The 20,529-nt window shown below is 44.2% G+C and overlaps 1 protein-coding gene across 2 annotated transcripts in view; it reads left to right on the top strand.

Moving 5' to 3' along the window:
* The window catches only part of LOC148142076 (putative G protein-coupled receptor 139), a 77,283-nt gene that overhangs the window by 39,018 nt on the left and 17,736 nt on the right, over nt 1-20,529 (top strand). The window lies entirely within an intron of this gene.

The following is a 20,529-nucleotide window of genomic DNA, read 5'->3' on the forward strand; positions in this document are numbered from 1 at the left end:
GTCTGGTGGTATGGCCACCTCTGGGAAGGGAATGTTCCCCCTCTGTACTAGCCCATCCACTATACCCGCCATGCTCTATCAACAAACTGTGGTGTAATTGCCCCTTATATGCCATGCTCGAGGTAATCTGTGCAAGGCAGCACCAACCTGAGAAAGCTCAACCGTGTGCCCCTGGGCCTTTTAAAGATGGCACCAGTGCCAGGGACCACGGAATATCCAGGGGCACCCTGGCGACTTGTGTACCTCCAGTCATGATGGGTGGGAGAATCGGGCTGGTATTGAATAAGAGGGACACCATGGGGTGGGGTAGGTAGCTAATGAGGTAAGTTCGATAATATAGCACCAGGAATCTAGCTCAGCTTCGTACAGACAATCCCTCTGCCACAGTCAATGAAAATGAATTTGAGACAAATTACTGTTTTATACAGCTCAATGTGTCGAAGACTCTGTAGTCCTCCCTCCCAGTTGCAAAGCTGCAGGACAAATTCTCATTCAAAACTCTCCATCGCCTGAACTCACACTAGTATACCATTCACTCATAATTGTTCATAATACTGACCCGTATTGCATGATACTAACGAAATGTCTTCATTTCAGCATTCTGGAACCAGTGAACATATCTTTCCATGACATTTTTTCCTCGGTCTCCCCCTCCCTTTCTCTATCACAAAACGCACGTATTTGCAGTCATACGGTTCTACAGATGGAAACAGGCCCTTCGGCGCAGATGTTCCATGCTGAACAAAATGTACATCCACACTCATCCAATTTCCCTGCGCTTGCTCAGTATCCTCTAATTATTTCCTATCTGTGTATTTGTCCAAGTGCCTTTTCAATGTTGTTAGTGTAACAGGCTCAGTCCATATGTGTACCATTATCTGTGTAAAAGAGTTGCCCCTATGAGTTAATTTTTATTTTATTCTTCTCGAAGCATTAACGGATGTCCTCTAGTACTCGATTCCCCAACCTTGCGACAAAACTTGAAGTATTCACCCCTATGCACGTCTCTCACAATTTGATAAGATATACACTTCTATAAGAACCCCTTCAGTTTCCTAGGCTGACCTGTCCATAATTTCCCTATAACTTAAACTCTTTAGATCAGGAAACATCACTGAAATTCGTATTACACTCTTTCTAATTCAATAATATCCTTTCTGCAGTAAGGAGAACAAAACTGAAACCAATGCTCCAACTGCAGCCTTACCAACACCCTGTACAACTGCAACATAATGTCCCAACTTTTATACTCAATGCGCTGATGAGGGCCAGTGTGCCAACAGCCTTCTTCACTGTCCTGTGTGTCTGTGACTCAAATTTCAGACAACCGTGCACCTGATCTCCAACGTCCTTTTGTTCCACTGCACTACTTAAGGCCCTCTCATTCATCACTAAACTCCTACCTGGATTTGACTTTCCGAAATGCAAGACGTCACACTTATCTATATTAAACTCCACATGCTATTTCTCAGCCCACTTCCCCTGCCGATCAAGGTACTGCTGCAATTTCTGATAATGTTCCTCACTGGATGCCTACTTTTTTAGTGTCATCTGCAAACTTATTAACCTTGTGTTGTGCACTCTGGTCCAAATCATTGATATAGATAACAAACAGCAATGGGCCCAGCACCGACCCCTGAGGCACTCCACTAGAATCAAGCCTCCAGTCCGATAAGAATCCCTCCACCATAGCCATTTGCTTCCTAACGCCAAGCCAATTGTGTCGCCAATTTGCCAGATTATCTTGGAGTCCATGCGATCTAACCTGCTCGAGCAGCCTACCATGTGGAACCTTATCAAAGACTTCACTGAAATCCATATAGAATATGTCCACCACCCTGCCCTCGTCAACCTTCCTGGTCACTTCCTCAAAAAATTCGAACAAAATTTGTAAGGCATGATCTGCCATGCATATAGCTATGCTGACTGTTCAGGTCAAACTCTGTCTTTCCAAATGCATGCATATATTATCTCTCAGAACCTTCTCAAGTGGTTTACCGAAAACAGATGTGAAGCTTTCTGGTCTATATTTCCCAGGTTTTTCTTTGCAGCCCTTCTTGAATAAGGGCACATTTGTTACCGTCCAGTCTTCCAGGACCTTGGCCCCTGACCTGTCTTCTCTCGTCTCTTGCAGTGCTCTTGGATATATCTGGTCAGGACCAAGAGATTTATCTGACTTTATGCATTCTACTATGCCCAACGGCACCTCCACTCTGGTATGAACGGTACCATGATATGACAACTAACCCCTCCAAAAGGTCACAGATCTTCATGTCTTTCTTCATGGTAAACACAGAGGGGAATTTGAGGACTTCGCCCATCTATTGTGGTTTTACACATGAGTGCCCACTTTGGATTTTAAGGCGTCCTATTTTCTCTCTAGTCGTTCTTTTTCTTTACTATACTGAAAGCACATCTTTGGATCCACCCTAATTTTCTCAGCCAAGGCTATATCATACCCCGTTTTCGCCCTTCTGATTTCCTTCTTCAGGAAACTTCTGTATCCCTTGTGTCTCTCCAGAGATTCCATTGATTCCAGCTGCCTGAACCTGAGCCACGCCTCCTTTTTTGCTGGTCAGAGTCTAATTATCTCTTGTAATACAGGGTTCTCTCTTCCTGCCTCACTTTCCCTTCACCCTCACAGGCACATATAGACCTTGACTTTTAAAGAACTCCCACTTACCAGAGATCCTTTTGCCTGGAAACAAGCTACTCCAATCAATCTTTGCAAGTCCCTGTCTAATTCCAACAAATTGGCCTCGCCCCAATTTAGAACTTGAATCTGTGGACCAATATTGTCCCTCCCATAACTATTTTAAAATTAATACAGCTCCAAAATGCTCCCCCACATTACCTACGTCACCTATCCTGCCCTATGCCTCAACAGTAGGTCGAGTTTGTCCCTTCCCGAGTAGGACCCTCTACATGCTGCTTATGGAAACTTTCCTGAACACACTTAACAAATTTCATTCCATCTAAGTCCTTAACACTCTGGACGTTCCAATCCATGTTAGTATAATTAAAATCACCAAATATGACAATTCTATTGCTCCTGCAAGTCTCGCCAGTCTCCCTGCATATTTGTTCCTCCAATTCGCATTGATTATCTGGAGGCTTATAGCGCAGCCACTGTAAATTACCACCTCCCTCTTACTTCTTTGCACCATCCACAAAAAACTCACTGGACATTATCTCAGTTATTTCATCTTTAAATACTGGAGTGGTATGCGCCTGAACAGGAACTATTGGTATTTAAACTGTTTCCATTTATATCTCTCCTTTGCATTGATTTTCACACCCACAGAGCCCCTTGTCAAGGCACAGTGGAGATATAGAGCTGTAAATGAATGGAAGCTGCACATCCTGTCACTGCCAGCATCGGCTGCTAGTTTCCCCAAACTGGGCAGTGATCTAACACAGTGTTAACGAACAATGCAAAAGCCTGGGGTTATATATGAATGAACCAGTGCGGTCTGCACAGGTCCTCACGCTGGACATTTAACCCAGGATTATAGATCAAGCATTGGTGTGGGCTGCACAGTGTTCCACGCTGGACCGGATTTACACAGTGCTCCATCCTGAAAGTATAATGGATGGGCTGGTTATCTGAGTTGGATTGTGAATGTGAGAGAACGAAACGACTGGCAAAGCCTTTATTTTGTGTTTTCATTCTTGTGATTGGACCCTTCAAATCCTGACTCATCCGATTAGACCCGACCCTCTGGATGAGTCATGGTGACTGTTGTTACAGCATCAGGGTCTGCAACATGACCAACAAATTGAGCAGAGGCTGCAGAGAGGACAGTCTCCGTAAAATGGAATGAGGAAATCACAATCAGATCAGCCATGGTCTGAGTGAATGGGGGGCAGGATTGTGTGGACCACGAATGTAACTTATTCATTTATTTCTGTTTGTAACAGGCAAACTCCACTTCTCTCCCAGTGTCCCATACTGGTGGGGAGTGAGTCATCTCCTCCTGTTCCTGCGGAACAGGATCCTCGGGCCTCACGAGCCTCCAGATTTCCCTGTGCCCTAGTTTCGAGCAGTTGAATGACTGCCTCCTGTTCCTGTGTCCCAGTCTCGAGCAGTTGAATGACCACCTTCTGTTCCTGTGTCCCAGTCTCAAGCAGTTGAGTGACTCGCTCCTGTTCCTGTGACCCAGTCTCGAGCAGTTGAATGACCACCTTCAGTTCCTGTGACCCAGTCTCGAGCAGTTGAATGACCGCCTTCTGTTCCTGTGTCCAAGTCTCGAGCAGTTGAATGACTCCCTCTTGTTCCTGTTTCCCAGACTCGAGCAGTTGAGTGACTGCCTCCTGTTCCTGTGTCCTAGACTCGAGCAGTTGAGTGACTGCCTCCTGTCCCTGCGTCCCAGTCTCGAGCAGTTGAGTAACTGCGTCCTGTCCCTGTGTCCCACTCTCGAGCAGTTGAGTGACTGCCTCCTGTTCCTGTGTCAGAGTCTTGAGCAGTTGAGTGACTCCCTACTGTTCCTCTATCCAAGTCTCGAGCAGTTGAATGACTCCCTACTTCTCCTGTGTCCCAGTCTCGAGCAGTTGAGTGACTCCCTCCTATTCCTGTGTCCCAGTCTCGAGCAGTTGAGTGACTGCATCCTGTCCCTGTGTCCCAGTCTTGAGCAACTGAGTGCTGCCTCCTGATCCCAAGTTTGTGAAAGTAGATGTCTTCCTCTTGCTACTGACTAACAACCTCCTATCGCTCTGTGCTCACCTGCTGCTTCTGTAGAATGGAGTTGAGGGACTGAATGGCCTCTTCACATTCCTTACAGCTTCTCTTGACTAAAAGCCTTTCTCTTGTTTCTGTTCAACACCATCAAAATCTGAATGATGTATTTTTGTATTTGACTCTCAGTAATTGAGCAAACAAGCTGACTGACAGAATTCAGAACCAGAGTAGCCTCTTCCTGTTCCTGTGTTGTACACTCAAGAGTCAACAGAGTTTCAGTGATGTACAGCATGGAAAAAGACCCTTCGATCCAGCCGTCCATTCTGACCAAATATCCTAAATCTATCTCGTCCCCCTTGACAGCACTTGGCCCATATCCCGCTAAACACTTCGCATGCAGCTACCCATTCAAATGCCTTTTAAATGGTGTAATTGTGTCTGCCTCCAACACCTCTTTTGGGTGCTCAAACAATACACACAGCAGTCTATCTTTGTACCTCATTTCCCTTGATAAAACATTCTCCTCTCACCTTAAACCTTTGTCCTGTAATTTTCGAGTTGCCTATGCTGGGGAAAAGACGTTGACTGTTTACCTTATCTATGTTAAAAATCACACAACACCAGGTTATAGTCCAACAGGTTTAATAGGAAGTACACTAGCTTTCGGAGCGACGCTCCTTCATCAGGTGACAATCACCGGATGAAGGAGCGTCGCTCCGAAAGCTCGTGTGCTTCCAATTAATCCTGTTGGACTATAACCTGGTGTAGTGTGATTTTTAACTTTATACGCCCCAGTCCAACACCAGCACCTCCGAATCATACCTTATCTATGCCCGTCATGATTTTATAAATCTCTTTGAGATGGCCCCTCAGCTTCAACGCTTGAAAACAGCCCCAGCCTATTCAAACTCTCCCTGTAGCTCAAACTCTCCAACACCTGCAACATTCTTTTAAATCTCTTCTGCACGCTTTCACGTTTGACAACATCTTTCCGACAGCAGGATGACCAGAATTAAAAGCAGTATTACAAATGTGGCCAAACCAATGTCCTGTACAGATGCAACATGTCTTGCAAACGCATAGACTCAAAGCACGTACCAATAAAGGGAAGATCACCAAGTGCCTTCTTCACTGCGCTGTCGACCTGTGACGGCACTTTCAAGGAACGGAGAACCTGCACCACAAAGTGACACAGCAGCTCAGTGACTAGCATTGCTGCTTCAGAGCACAGCGATCTGGGTTTAATTCTATCCTTGAATGACTGCCTGTGTCGTGTTTGCACATTTTCCCAGTATCTGCGTGAGTTTCCTCCGGGTACTACGTTTTCCTCCCACAGTACAAAGATATACAGGCAAGTGTAGATTGGCCATGCTAAATTGCCCATGCTAAATTGCCCCAAGTACCTTGGGCTGTGTCAGCGAGGTGGATGAGCCATGGGAAATGCAGGCTCAGAGGGATAGGGTAGAGATTTGTCCAGTGGGATACTGTTTAGAGGGACGGTGAGGCCTCGATGGGCAGAAAATCCTGTTTCCTCGCTGTAGGGATTCTATAATTTCAATGGTGTTCTCTTTGATTGTCAACTTTCGACAGGGCACTACCTACATGTCTTGCCCTGATTTGTCTTGCCAAAATGCAACACCTCACATTTGTCTAAATTTAACTCCATCTGTCACCCCTCGGCTCACCTGATCAAGTTTGCACTTTGTTCTGAGATATCATTCTTCACTATCGACTGCACCACCAAATTTGGAATTATCTACAAACTTACTGACCGTACTTCATGTACTCAAATGCAAATGATTTGTATATGTGACAAGAGGTAGTGGACTCACTATTGACTTTTGTGGCACACCACTGGACACTGGTCTCCACGTTTAATGAACAAATGTCCACTGTCACGCCCTGTCTCCAATATTCAAGAAAATTTTGGATCTAAATGGCCATCTCTCCCTGGATCCCAGGCAGTCTAACCTTGCTAACCAGTCTACCGTGTAGAACATTTTGCTTTACTTAGAGAATTCCATAAAGACAACATCCACTGCCCTGCCTTCATCAATCATCTTCATCACTTCCTCACAAAATTCCACCGAGTCAGTGATGTCCAATGTACAAAGCACTCTTCAGTCCTTGTCTTTCCAAATGCATGTACATCCTTTCCCTCAAAGTCCCCTCCAACAATTTAGTCACTATTGACGTCAGGCTCACCAGTCTATAGTTACCTGGTTTTTCGTTCCTTTCTTAAATGATGACACTATGTTCAGCTCTCCAGTCTTTTGATGCCTCACCTATGGAAATCAATAATACTGATATATCAGCAAAAGGCTGAGCAATCTCTTTCCTAGCTTCCCACAATCTTCTGGGATACAACTGATCAGGTCCCAGGGATTTGTTCACCTTTATGTGTTTTCCAATGTCCAACGCCTCCTTGTAATATAGATACTTTTCAAGAAATCACTATGCATTTCTTCATTCTCTCACTCTTGTAATCTCTTCCACATTAAATACTGTGGAGAAATACTTGTTTATATCTTTCCCATCTCTTGTGGTTCCACACATAGGTAGCCTTACTGATCTTTAATGTGCCCTATTTTCTCCCTAGTTAATCTTTTGCCACTAACAGATTTGTAGAGATTTGTCAATACCTCGTTAACCATATTTCTAAAGCCAACCCGTGTTCACATTTTTCTGGCCCGATTTCACCATTGACTATACACTTGCTGCCCTTATACTCCTCTGGGGATTCACTTGATTTCAGCTCTATTTACCTGACATATGCCTCCTTCCTTACCTTGACCAGAGCATCAATATATCTAGCCATCCAGCAATCCCTGCACCCACAGCCTTGCCCATCTCACTAATAGGAACACGTTGGCTCTGAACTCTCTGGATCCAAGTTTTGATGGCCTTGCATTTTCTAACCATCCCTTTACCCGTGAACAGCATATCGCAATCAGCCTTTCAGAGGGCTCGCCTAACTCTTTCAAAATTGGCCTTATTCAAAGTTAGAGCTTTAATGTTTACATCAGGTCTTTCCTATTCCATAACTATTTTAAAACTAATATTTAAGTGTAACAGACTTGAAATGTTAAATAAACATTTCCTGCCCCTCTGTAACAGGATCGAGAGGTTGAATAGGCTTCTCTTGTCCCTTTATAACAGCCACGAGACATTAAATGACACAGCAACCCCTGGATTATGAGCAGCCGTTAAACCGTACCTGATGGAGGTACATCCCTTTTCAGTTACCGAAACACAAATAACACAATGTACTCCAGGTGCCCTCTCAGTAACACCTAATACAGCTGCAGCGACAATTCCTTTTATTTTGAATGATTTTGTTTGCAAAATGTGCTCATGTTCCAGCGTTCCACCTTTTCAAGTAGCATCAGGCTAACATGGATTGAATGGCTTTCTCTTATCCCTCTGTAAGAGGCCCATAGGGACAGAATTGCTTCGGACTGTTCCTGAGCAGCAGTCTCAGTGCTCTGTCTCAAGATTATGAAAGAATCTGGAAACAGGGCATTAAAAGCAGGAGTAGCCTCACACCAGATAATAAGTATCATACTTTGTGTTCAGGTATCTAGAAACTTGTCCTCCCGACGTTTATGTAGCCGATCTGTTATTTTAGAACTGCTTCCTTTCATAAACAGAGTGGAACATATATAGAGCCCTGCAGTGTCCTGTTAATACTCTCGTATGCAAGGAAAAAAAATGATGAAAACATTGAAAGATTTATGGTCCATCCCTCAGCAACCCTTATCCATTCCATTCAAACCCAGTAAATGTTCCCTTTTATAATGATATGAAAAGTGATGTATGGAACTGGTTAACTGATCCTATTTGTTCCGTGACTGTGAATAACACCAGTCTTCGTGGATTCTAATTATCCTAGTGGAGGATTTCCATCTTTTAACGATAAATGGGCTCCTTTTAATGTGTTATCCCATAACATGAGTGGGAGCATCACCGACAGCACTGACAGGGATCAGCAGATCCAGGGAGAGGAGGAGGAGAGATCAGACTCTTAGAACATTAGACTGGAATGTTCCAAACATGGATCAGACTCTGACAATATTGGACTGGAATGTTACAAAAATGGATCAGAATCTGGGAACATTAGACTGGAATGTTCCAACAATAGACAGGAGTTTATCCGATTATGTTTGGTATCTTTCTGCACTTCATTGGTTGTCCTTGTCATTCCAGATTTAGTATGCTCTTCGCATTATTCAATATTTTTATTATCCTTTCCTGGCTATCGTTGGTGTTCCTGGTAAGTGTCACTGTCCAGTTTTTTCTACAAACCTGTTATGACTGTATTACTGTTCTTTCATATATTCTACACTTCTGGCCACTATTATTGTTCATGTTGAAACTCTACAGACCACTACTAGCTACATCAATGAAGGTGTTCAATTACTGCCTCTCTCTGCTTTGGAAATGTTACTCATGGGTCTCTTTGTTGACCTCCTCAGTTTCAGCGGAGAACCGCAATATATTGTATCTTTGCCTTTGTTATTTAAATATTAAGAGCATGGAGGTCACTGTCTACTGTTCTGGTTACAAACTCCACTTTTTTCCAGTGTATTCATCCCATCCCTGGCCAATATCTGCGGCTGCAGCAGACGAGTCATAACTGTGTGGGTGATCCCTTTGACCATGAGCTGATTCCTGACACCATGCCCTGACCATTTCTAACTTGAAATATTCATCACTCCACAGTGCATCTCACTGGCTTATTCCATGTTCTGTTTGAACCTTGAGTTATAAAATACAGTCTTAATGAAGATAATAATCTGCTGCTGACGCTCCCGGCTTCAAATCTGCCGAAGCAAATCTGATTCGAACTCACACCAAACTCCCATCCATCTGTCATTCATGTGCACGCCGAGTATATTGCTATTGTGTATGGCAATGCCTTTATTTTAACATTCTCAAACACTTTACGTCATCTGTCCATGAAACTTACCTCGTTCTCTCTCTGTCGATTATCCAAAAGCCTGCCAGTTGTTCGTATTTAAAATAGTTTCCTTCACGTGTGTTCCTTTCGCATTCAACCACGCCAATCGCGCATGCACACGCACTCTCTCTCAGTCGCTGATGAACACACACACACACACACACACACACACACACACAGAGCTGGGCTGTCATCTTGTCCCGGTTTATGTTGTTTGTGGTGTTGTGTGAAGCAGATTGATAATTTGATGTAACAAACAATTTCAGCTGATCTGACAATGCCTTTATTCAAAGTTCTCATTCTTCTAATTTTACTCTCGAATATCTTACATTCTCCAGTCAGTCCCACAGCTCTGGCTTTTTCCCCATATTTCCACAACCTCCTCCCAGTTAATTAACTGCCTGTTTCTGTCTTTAATGTGAATCTCTCAGTCCCCCTGTATCTTTCCCTGGCCTTGGGTTTTTTCTCCCTAATGTTTCGAGTGCTGGCATTGTGTAGCTCAGAAACAATGAAATGGTGTGTGTCAGGTTGTTGTTCACTTCCCGGTATGTCCCATGTGATGGCCATGGACAGGCATGATTCAGAAGTTATGAGACTCATCCTTGTAACTTGGACTGTACCTGTGTTTGCCCCACTCAGGTGGCCTTGCGATCAGTAACACGGGAAGCCCATTGAGTAAAGGACCAGGCATCTAAATTGTGTGACAATGCTGTCATTTTCTTGAAAAATAAAAGGTTATTTTCTCTTTTTTTTTAATAAGATGTCTTAAAGGCCAAACTGCCTACTGAAACGGCTCAAGTAAATAACTTACGAGACTTTTAGGGTTTTTAATAAATAGTAGTAACAATGGCCAGCTCGCAGAGTCCAGGCTTTCTAGTTTTTTTTCCTTACGGCTGTGAGTCACCAGGTGGTTGTGTCCCAGAAGGGTTGGTAGTTTTAGTAAATTATCCCTAGCTGCTATTCTCTCTGAAGCTTCACTTGATGCTGTTTCCTCCTGGATTGGAGAACTGAATGTCTGAATGCTCCTTTTTAACATGGAGTGTGTTTAGGTGATGTTAGTATATTGGAACAGTTCATTTGTAGAAGGTACTGTATCCATTATTTGGTTAAGGTTTCCAATAGTTAAGTTATTCTAAAATCCTCTTCATTTTGTATGGCTTATCATTAGAGTGTTTAAATATATTGTGGTTTAATTAATGGTGAGTGGTTTGACGAGTAGCATCACATCTGGAACACCCACTTCACATCTACCTTTAAAATACGAAAGGTTTCGTATCTAAGCTACCTGCTTAAAATAGTTTGAGGCAGTCTGGTTGGTCTATCGCAAACTGGGGTCTCTTGTTTGGTTCTAAATCGGTAACACCAAATTGGGTTTCGAATTACAATCCCTACATTGTGCAAACAGGCCATTTGACCCAACATGTTCACACCGACCCTCCGAGTAGTAACCTACCCAGACACATTCCTCGACCCTGTTGTTACACATTTACCCCGACATAGACTCCGAAACCACACATCCCTGAAAACTACAAACAATTTAGCATGGCTATTTCACCTGTCATGCACACCTTTGGATTGTGGGAGGAAACCAGCGTATCCAGAATAAGCTCAGGCAGACACTGGAGAGCACGCACCAGGAAGCTATTGGGTTCAAAGGCCGCGTATGGTAGCTGTTAGTGTCTCTTGTTGCGGATGCTGAATTCAGTTGGTTTAAACAGTATTTGTATATAAAGATTCTTTCAGTCACTGAGAGTTCTCTGGGTGTGGAAGAAGTGAAGTTGGCTGTTTTACAAAAGGTAATGAAGGCAAAGCTGTAGGAATTGGCAGACAGGCTGGAGTTGGGGTTGCGTTTGTCTGTGAGAAAATGAGAGATAATTACATCTATAGCTCGGCAATTACATTTGGTGGAAGCGCCATCATAGTCTTTGGAAATGGCGAGAATTCAATTTCAAATGAGGCAACGTGAACATGAGAAGGAATTGAAACAGTTTGAATTATGATGAAAAGTAGAAATTAAAGAACAGGAAATGAAGAAGAAAGAGAGATTAAGAAAGAAGAAAAGCAGAGAGATTTAACTTCAAAGGTTAATAATTAGAGAGGAAAGTTGACAGAGAAGGTGGTGATAAAGGTAGACGTTAGGCTGGTTGAGGAGGATAGTGAGGATGAGCAATCCTATAGTAGCCAAAGGCTTGATGGAGATCTGTTTAATTACATCCAGACATTATCTACATTTGATGAGAATGATGGGGGAGCCTTTTTAATTTCACTTGAGAAAGTGGCTGAGCAAATGCAGTGCCCAGTGAACATGTGGATTTAGTTGATTCAAACAAAGCTGATAGGCATTTGCATCTCTATCGGAGGCGGTGTCTGGGGAGTAGGAGGAGGTGAGGAAAGCCATCTGAAGTGTACATGAGCTTGTGCCAGAAGCCGACAGACAGTATTTCAGGAATCTAAAATAGCGTCCGTGGTTAATCGCACATTGAGTTTGAAAGAATCTAACAAAGTAAATTTGAAAGGTGGGTAAGGGTATTAAAAACAGAGCAAAGTTATGACACTCTCAGAGAGATTCTTATTTTGAAGAAGTTCAACAATTCACTTCCTGCAGTCGTGAGAACTCGTGTGGAAGAGCAGTGAGTTAAAAAGGCAAGATTAAAGCTGAAATGGCTGATGATGATGATTGAGTTCAGAAATCAAAGTTTGGTTTCTGTGAGGGATTGAGAAGAATGTACGAGACCTTCTTAAAACATATCCCTGTGAGAGTAAGGTTTACTGGCATAGGCCAGGAATAGCAGGTAAACAGGTTACAGCATTAAGAGATACAGAATTATGTAACTCTTTTACGCTGAGACATTCAGAGGGAGTATTGGAGAGATGAGAAGTGCTCCATTTTGTAACGTGTGGTTGGAGTGTCCAGTGGAAACATCAACAGATTTATTCCACAATGGGGAAGGAGGCCTTCAGCTTGGCGTTGGCGTTACAACCTTTCAGCATTTAAATTGCGAATAACATACCTGAGACAAATCTTTATCACTGATTGCGAACCGTTAAAGTTTTTGGAGATGTTTAGGGAGAAGAATACCAGTCTGTTTCGATTGAGCTTATTATTGCTGCCATTCAATTTGAAATTTTACAGGTGACAGGGCTAGAAAACCAAAGTTTTGACACATTGTGGAGACTTGGATGAAGAAAGACAAAGGCATTCTGGGGCAGGAGAAAAATGACTGAAATCGAATCTATTTGTAAACATTTGTATGCTCAGAGTCAATGTAATGTATTTCTGCACCTTTTCCTCCGCTACATTAATGACTACTTTGATACCACCTTGTGCTCCCGCGAGGAGGTTGAGCAATTCATCAACTTCACCAACACATTCCACCCTGACCTTAAATTTACCTCGACCATCTCTGACACCGCCCTTCCCTTCGTGGACCTCTCCATCTCCATTAATGACGACTGACTTGACACCGACATTTTTTACAAAACCACTGACTCCCACAGCTACATGGATTACACCTCTTCCCACCCAACCTCCTGCAAAAATGCCATCCCGTATTCCCAATTCCTACGCCTCCACCGTATCTGCTTCCAGGAGGACCAGTTCCACCACAGAACACACCAGATGGCCTTCTTCTTTAGAGACCGTAATTTCCTTCCCACGTGGTTAAAGATTCCCTCCAACGCATCTCGTCCACATCACACACCTCCCCCCTCAAACCTCACCCCTCCAACCATAACAAGGGCAGAACGCCCCTGGTGCTCGCCTGCCACCCTAGCAACCTTTGCATAAACCAAATCATCCGCCGACATTTCCGCCACCTCCCAACGGACCCCACCACCAGGGATATATTTCCCTCCCCACCCCTTTCCGCCTTCCGCAAAGACCATTCCCTCCGTGACTACCTGGTGAGGTCCACACCCCGCTACAACCCACCCTCCCATCCTAGCACCTTCCCCTGCCACTGCAGGAATTGCAAAGCTTGCGCCCACACCTCTTCCCTCACTTCCATCCAAGCCCCTAAAGGAGCCTTCGACATGCGGTCTCCTCCACATTGGGGAGTCTGGACGTCTCCTAGCAGAGCACTTTAGTGAACATCTCCAGGGCACCCGCACCGATCAACCACATCGCCCTGTGTCCCATGATTTCACCTCCCCCTCCCAATCTACCGAGGACAAGGAGGTCCTGGGCCTTCTTCACCGCCGTTCCCTCACCACCAGTAGCCTGGAGAAAGAACGCCTCATCTTCGACCTCGGAACACTTCAACCACAGGGCATCAATGTGGACTTCAACAGCTTCCTCATTTCCCCTTCCCCCACCTCACCCCAGTTCCAAACTTCAAGCTGATCACTGTCCCCATGACTTGTCCTACCTGCCTATCTTCTTTTCCACCTATCCACTCCACCCTCCCCCAGACCTATCACCTTAATCCCCTCCCCACTCACCTATGGTACTCTATGCTACTTTCTCCCCACCCTCACTCTCCTCTCATTTATCTCTCCACCCTTCAGGCTCTCTGCCTGTATTCCTGATGAAGGACCTTTGCCCGAAACGTCGACTTTACAGCTCCTCAGATGCTGCCTGAACTGCTGTGCTCTTTCAGCACCACTAATCCAAAATCTGGTTTCCAGCATCTGCAGTCATTGTTTTTTTACCGATATATGCATTCCAGTCTTCTAATAGAGGACGATTAGGAGGTCTAAAATTAATCCATCTTGTGAGTGTACTATCACTGTAAAGAGGTTATTCTCTCTGAGGTTGTGATTGAAGAGGTGCAGAACTCAGTTTAAGTAAATAACTGAGGAGGCCTTTAGGTTTCATGAAATGGTGGTAACAATCGAAGGGCAGTGAGGCCAGCTCTCACAGACCAGATCTTCTCGTTTGGTTTTTAGCTGCAGCATTCAGAAGCTGTTGGGGATCCGAGAAGGGTTGGAAGTTTCAACACATGATCCCGAGCTGCTTTTCTCTCTGAGATCTCTGTTGATGTTGATTTCTCCTGGATCGGAAAATTGCATGTAAGAATCTGTATTTGAATATATCTTTGTGTCAAGCAGTGTATACCAAGAAGGTACGGTCTCTATTGTTGTGTAAGTGTTCCAACATATAAGCTATCCCAAAATGTTCTTTTCTTTGACAGGATTTTAACTAAATCGTTTGAAAGATTATATTATAGTTTGCTTAATGTCGAGTGGTTTGACCAGTCACAACATATCTGGAACGCACACTTCACATCTATATTCAAAATAAGGAAAGCTTTGGGTCTGAGCAGCCTTCTTAAAATATTTTGCGGGGATCTATAGCCGAGAGGTTTCTGATTGACTCCTGTTATTGAAAAGTTAGTGGAGGGATTGGGAATGGTTTGCTGGAGGTTGTGCTGTGAGCTGCCGAAGACATTCAGGGAGACCTGAGGATTTGCTGACCCAACTCGGGATGGAGCATGGGGACTGTAGTTACAACTTCTGGGTCTGTAACATGAACACCAAATGGAGCAGAGGCTGCAGAGAGGGGAAGCTCTGAAACCACGGAGTCAGTGGGTGTGGGGAAAGGGATCTGCTGTACCCATCCCGGGTTTTTCAGGAACAGCTTCCCAAGCTCCACCTAACCTAGGATCAAAGTGTGAGGGGACACTGATTGAACAAGGAGCTGGTCACAGAGCGGTGTCACCTCCTTCAAAATGACCTGCTGTTTCACGCCAGCGGGAGGACGGTGCTGCAAGCGGCTGTTTGGGTCACAGATTCATTCAGCTTTTATGATCCAGAACTTTCCAGGCAGGACTAGGTGTCATATCCATCATCTCCCAGTATCTCAACATCAGTGTCACCATACGGTGACGGAGGATGTATATGGTGGATGAGGTCAACACATTGTTTCTACAAGAGAAGGGAGCTGCTGGGTGTATCCAGTATAGTGGGATTCCCGATGGTGTACATGGCATCTGCGGAGTAACTGTGTCAATAGGGAGAGGTAGAGGAACTGAAGGAGCTCTCTCTCTATTAATGTTACAGTGTGCCCATACACAGTACATCATGTTGGTGAATACCCACTGTCCTGGCAGCAGTCACGGCTTCTTCATTCAGAAGCAGTCAGCCGTTCCCATCGTCATCAGGTCTCCACGTAGAAAGAAATGAATATATCTTGGATAAAGGCCATACACTTAATGCACATTTCAAAACATCATCCCCATCACCAATCAACCACATCAAAGTATTCCATGTGTACGGAGAGCAATGCGTTCACTTGGAGTGTCAAGGAGCAGACGATCAGGGTTGGAGCAAAACCTCCCATGTCTGAACGGATCTGAGTGAACCCCCCAGTACACAGTATCATTAAGTCCTGTAATCCCTCTCCATTTCAGGCACATACTGCCTTCCATTATTCCTATAAATGAAATGACAGGTTATATCATGTTAAATTCCAACTGCCAAACTATTATCTAATGCGTTTACCTCTCTGAATTTATCTGCAGCCTCTTCACCCTCTCTTGATAATTTAATCTCTTGTTTATCACAGCGACATCACCAAACTCAGCATCTGTATATCTGTTCCATCCTCCTGTTCATTAATACAGATTGTAAATAGTTGAAAACCCAGCGCTGGTGTGACCGTACTGGCTACGTTCTCTCAAACTGATTTATTCTGAGTGCCTGCTTCCTGTATGATACCCTCTTCTGCTCCATTCCTGGGCAAAACAGTCGAAGAGTTGAATAAGAACAAGAAGCATCTGTGAGGAAACCAACCCCTCGATGAGGCTGATGTCAACGCGGCCTCTGTTCCACTTTCCTGCCATCTCTCCATCCTAAAACTCTAGTCTCTTGTTGTAGATTGTGCCACATCAAAGAAAATCCTCTCCACATCTACACTTTCAATTATATTTAGCATTTTACAGTCCTCAATGAGATCTCCTTTCATTATTCTAAACTCGAGAGTATAGGCCTGAACTGTTCAATTTCTCTTCATAAGACAAACACTTCAAATATGGAATCAATCTAATGAAGCTCTTCTGAATTGCCTACAATGCAAATACCTCGTTCTGTAGGACACCCAAACTGTACTCTAGTTGCAGTTTCACTAATGCCTTGCATAGCTACACCAACACTCCCTACCTTTCTACTCTATGCTTTTATAAATAAACGCTGAAATTATGCTTGCATTTCTCATTACTTGAAGTACCTGCAAGCAGGTTTTCTGTGATATGCAAGCAGACACCCAGATCCCTATGCACCTAAGAACTTTGAACTTTCTCTCCATTTAGATAATAATTTGTCTTTCTATTATGCTGGCCAACATGAATAGCTCCATATTTACTCACTTTAATTTTCCTTGCCAAATGTTGGCCCATTCACCCAACCTATCCATGTAGTTTTTAAATCTCTTGCATTATCATTCCGCAGTAATTTCCCACCAATGTTAGTGTCATCTGAAAATGTGGTATCGTATTTTTTATCCCGTCAACCGAGCACAGTAATTCTATCGATCGCAAATGAGAACTGAAATAAATGGCACACCACCAATTGCATTTGCCAAAATAAAAGGACACATTTATTCAATCTGACTGCATTTTGTTGGTTAACCAATCCTCAATAAAAGCTTATAAATTACTCCCAAACCCATGTTGTCTGATCTTACCACTTACTCTTTGGAGAAGCGACGTATCCAATGCCTTCAGGAAGACCAGATACATTCCATCTCCAGGAATCCTACTATCCACCTTGCTTGTCACATCTTTAAGTAACTCAAACAAACACTTCAAACTCGATTTATCCTTTGTCATACCATGTTGACTCCGATGGATTGTGGTTTAACTTTACAAATGTCCTCAACGATGGATTCAAATAATTGTCTTAAATTACAATAGTTTGTCATAACGTTTTACTCCCAAATGTATACAGTTATTATAATTTCTTCCCTTTTGAAAACCTTTACGTTTTCTTTGAATTCCTGTTTAATGGGCAAAAGGTTTAAGAGATCTGCTCCAATTGCTGTTTGAAGCATGTCTGGCTGACTGGACTCATCATCCTGCTGGTGTACAACCTCGATGGTCTGACGTCTTTCTGGTGTTCCCATGCTGATGTCTCCAAGGCCAGAATGACCTTCTCCCGTTGATGCGTGAGGGGGTTGGGGGAATATGGAATCCTCCTGTTGCAGTGTAACATTTCGAGGGGCTGATGGGTCTTCTCATGCTTCCACATAACAGGTGGAGATACTGAATGGTCTCCGCATGTATCCCAGAGATGGGACCAAGGGAGTGATTGGTCTTCTCTTGTTCCCAAAAATAGACATGCGTCTGAATTACCTCTTCCTTTCTCATGAAAGAAGTGTCAGATAGTTTTTATCCTTATCCAACTCCCTTGAAATAGGCTCGGTGGGTCTGAATGACCTCCTGCTTTCCCAGTGAAACAATCTCCAGTCACTGTGTGACCGCATCCAGTTCCTATGTTACAGACTTGAGGTGGCTGAATGAACAGCTCCTATTGCTGTGTAACAGGATACTGGTGCAGCATGGCTTACTCTGGGTCCAGTGTTATAGGCTCGAGTGGCTCATTGGCCTCCTTCTGTAAATGTATATCAGGCTCCAAGGGCTGAATAGCCTCGTCCTGTTTTGGTGTAACAGGCTCGAAGGCCTGAATATCCTTCTGTTGTTCCTCTGTAACAGGCTGGAGAACGGAATGGATTCCTCCATTATCTGTGCAATTCGCTTCACTTGTTGACTCCTTCTGTCATCTACGTTGAAATAGGACACTCTTTAATTTTTGTAAACTGCAATGGCTACTGGGTCAACCTGACCATCCTTTCGTTATAAGCTAGCACCTTCATGCAGGAGTCAGCTGAGGGAACCATCTCTGAGCTGCTTCCAATATAACAACATCCTTTCTTCATTGAAGAGATTAAACCTGTACACACTACTCCAGATGTGATCTCACTAAGACCCTGTACAGCAGCAGCAACACTTGACCAGCCTGTTGTAAGGTTCCCGCCCAGGTTAGAGCTGTCTCAGCTCTCTGGCGGAATACAGAGCATTGTTGGAAGATCATTGTCCTTCTCTACTCTCTATCATTAATCTCCCCAGAGCCCACATCGCTCAGATTCTACAGAATCTAGTAAGGTGGAGCGCAAAAACAGCAATGAGGAGCAAACATTGATGGGAGTTATAAATCAAAGTGAAATCTGAAATACAAATGCTGGACATGTTATAAAACAGGAAATGAGATATACACATTTGGGGGTACTGCAGTAGTAATGTACTGTATAAATTATATCTAAACTGTGTTAACCCAATTTAATGCTAATGCTGGGAAAAAATGGATTTCGTGACCACGTGTGAGATGGTTTACATGAACATTATGTCGAGCACTGAGCTCAAGATCAGGTTATTTAGGAATTTGTGTTGAGTGATTAGAAGAGCTAATTGACAATTTTGCTGGAAAGGACTTTTTGGGAACAGTGAACACAATGCATTGGTTTTCTTTTATGCTGTTTGAGTCCACGATAGTTTTTGTTTTATTTGAAGTAACTGTTAGAAATCTGAGTCATGCAAGCCATGAAGGTGTGAGGAGAAAATGAGGGCTACAGATGCTGGCGATCAGAGTCAAAGAGGGCGGTGCTGGAAAAGCACACTCAGGCAGCATACTAAGAGCAGATAAATCGATGTTTCGGGCATAAACCCTTCATCAGGAAGGAAGCTTATGGGCCAAGGGGGCTGAGGGATAAATGAGAAGGGGGTGCGGCAGTGGGAAGGTAACTGGGAATGCGATAGGTAGATGAAGGTGGGGTTGAAAGTGATAGGTGATGAAGGGAGACAGAACGCCTCATCTACTACATCCATTAAACTCAATGAGGTCTTCTCTACATTGGCGAGGCAGGACGTCAACTTGTGGATCATTTCAGAAAACATCTCCGGGACAACCACATTGAACAATTCCATCGCCTTGTTGCTGGGCACTTTAACTCCCCTTCCCACTCTGGCAAGGACATGAGAGGTAAAAACAATGACTGCAGATGCTGGAAACCAGATTCTGGATCAGTGGTGCTGGAAGAGCACAGCAATTCAGGCAGCATCCGAAAAGCTTCGAAATCGACGTTTCGGGCAAAAGCCCTTCATCAGGAATAAAGGCAGAGAGCCTGAAGCGTGGAGAGATAAGCTAGAGGAGGGTGGGGGTGGGGATAGAGTAGCATAGAGTACAATAGGTCAGTGGGGGAGGAGATGAAAGTGATAGGTCAGGGAGGAGAGGGTGGAGTGGATAGGTGGAAAAGGAGCTGGGCAGGTCGGACAAGTCCGGACAAGTCAAGGGGATCGTGTTGCTGGATGTTAGAAACTAGGATGAGGTGGGGGAAGGGGAAATGAGGAAGCTGTTGAAATGCACATTGATGCCCTGGGGTTGAAGTGTTCCGAGGCGGAAGATGAGGCGTTCTTCTTCCATGCGTCTGGTGGTGAGGGAGCGGCGATGGAGGAGGCCCAGCACCTCCATATCCTCGGCAGAGTGGGAGGGGGAGTGGAAATGTTGGGCCATGGGGCGGTTTGGTTGATTGGTGCGGGTGTCTCGGAGATGTTCCCTAAAGCGCTCTGCTAGGAGGCGCCCAGTCTCCCCAATGTAGAGGAGACCGCATCGGGAGCAACGGATACAATAAATGATATGAGTGGATGTGCAGGTAAAATTTTGATGGATGTGGAAGGCTCCTTTAGGGCTTTGGATGGAGGTGAGGGAGGAGGTGTGGGCACTGATGCTGAGGCCGGATGTTCTGTCCGGTTTCATCCTTTCAGATCTCGGAGTAGTTTGATACAAATGAATGCCTTGCTTGGCCGTTTCAGAGACCATTGAAATGTTTCTCACATGTCAGGGTCTTTGGAGTCACTTATAGGCCAGCCTAGGAAATCACCGGAGATTCACTTCCGAAAAG

This window comes from Chiloscyllium plagiosum, unplaced genomic scaffold (genome assembly GCF_037043375.1).
Source record: "Chiloscyllium plagiosum isolate Xiang-an unplaced genomic scaffold, Cpla_swu_hap1 HiC_scaffold_31, whole genome shotgun sequence".
NCBI classification, from domain to species: Eukaryota; Metazoa; Chordata; class Chondrichthyes; order Orectolobiformes; family Hemiscylliidae; genus Chiloscyllium; species Chiloscyllium plagiosum.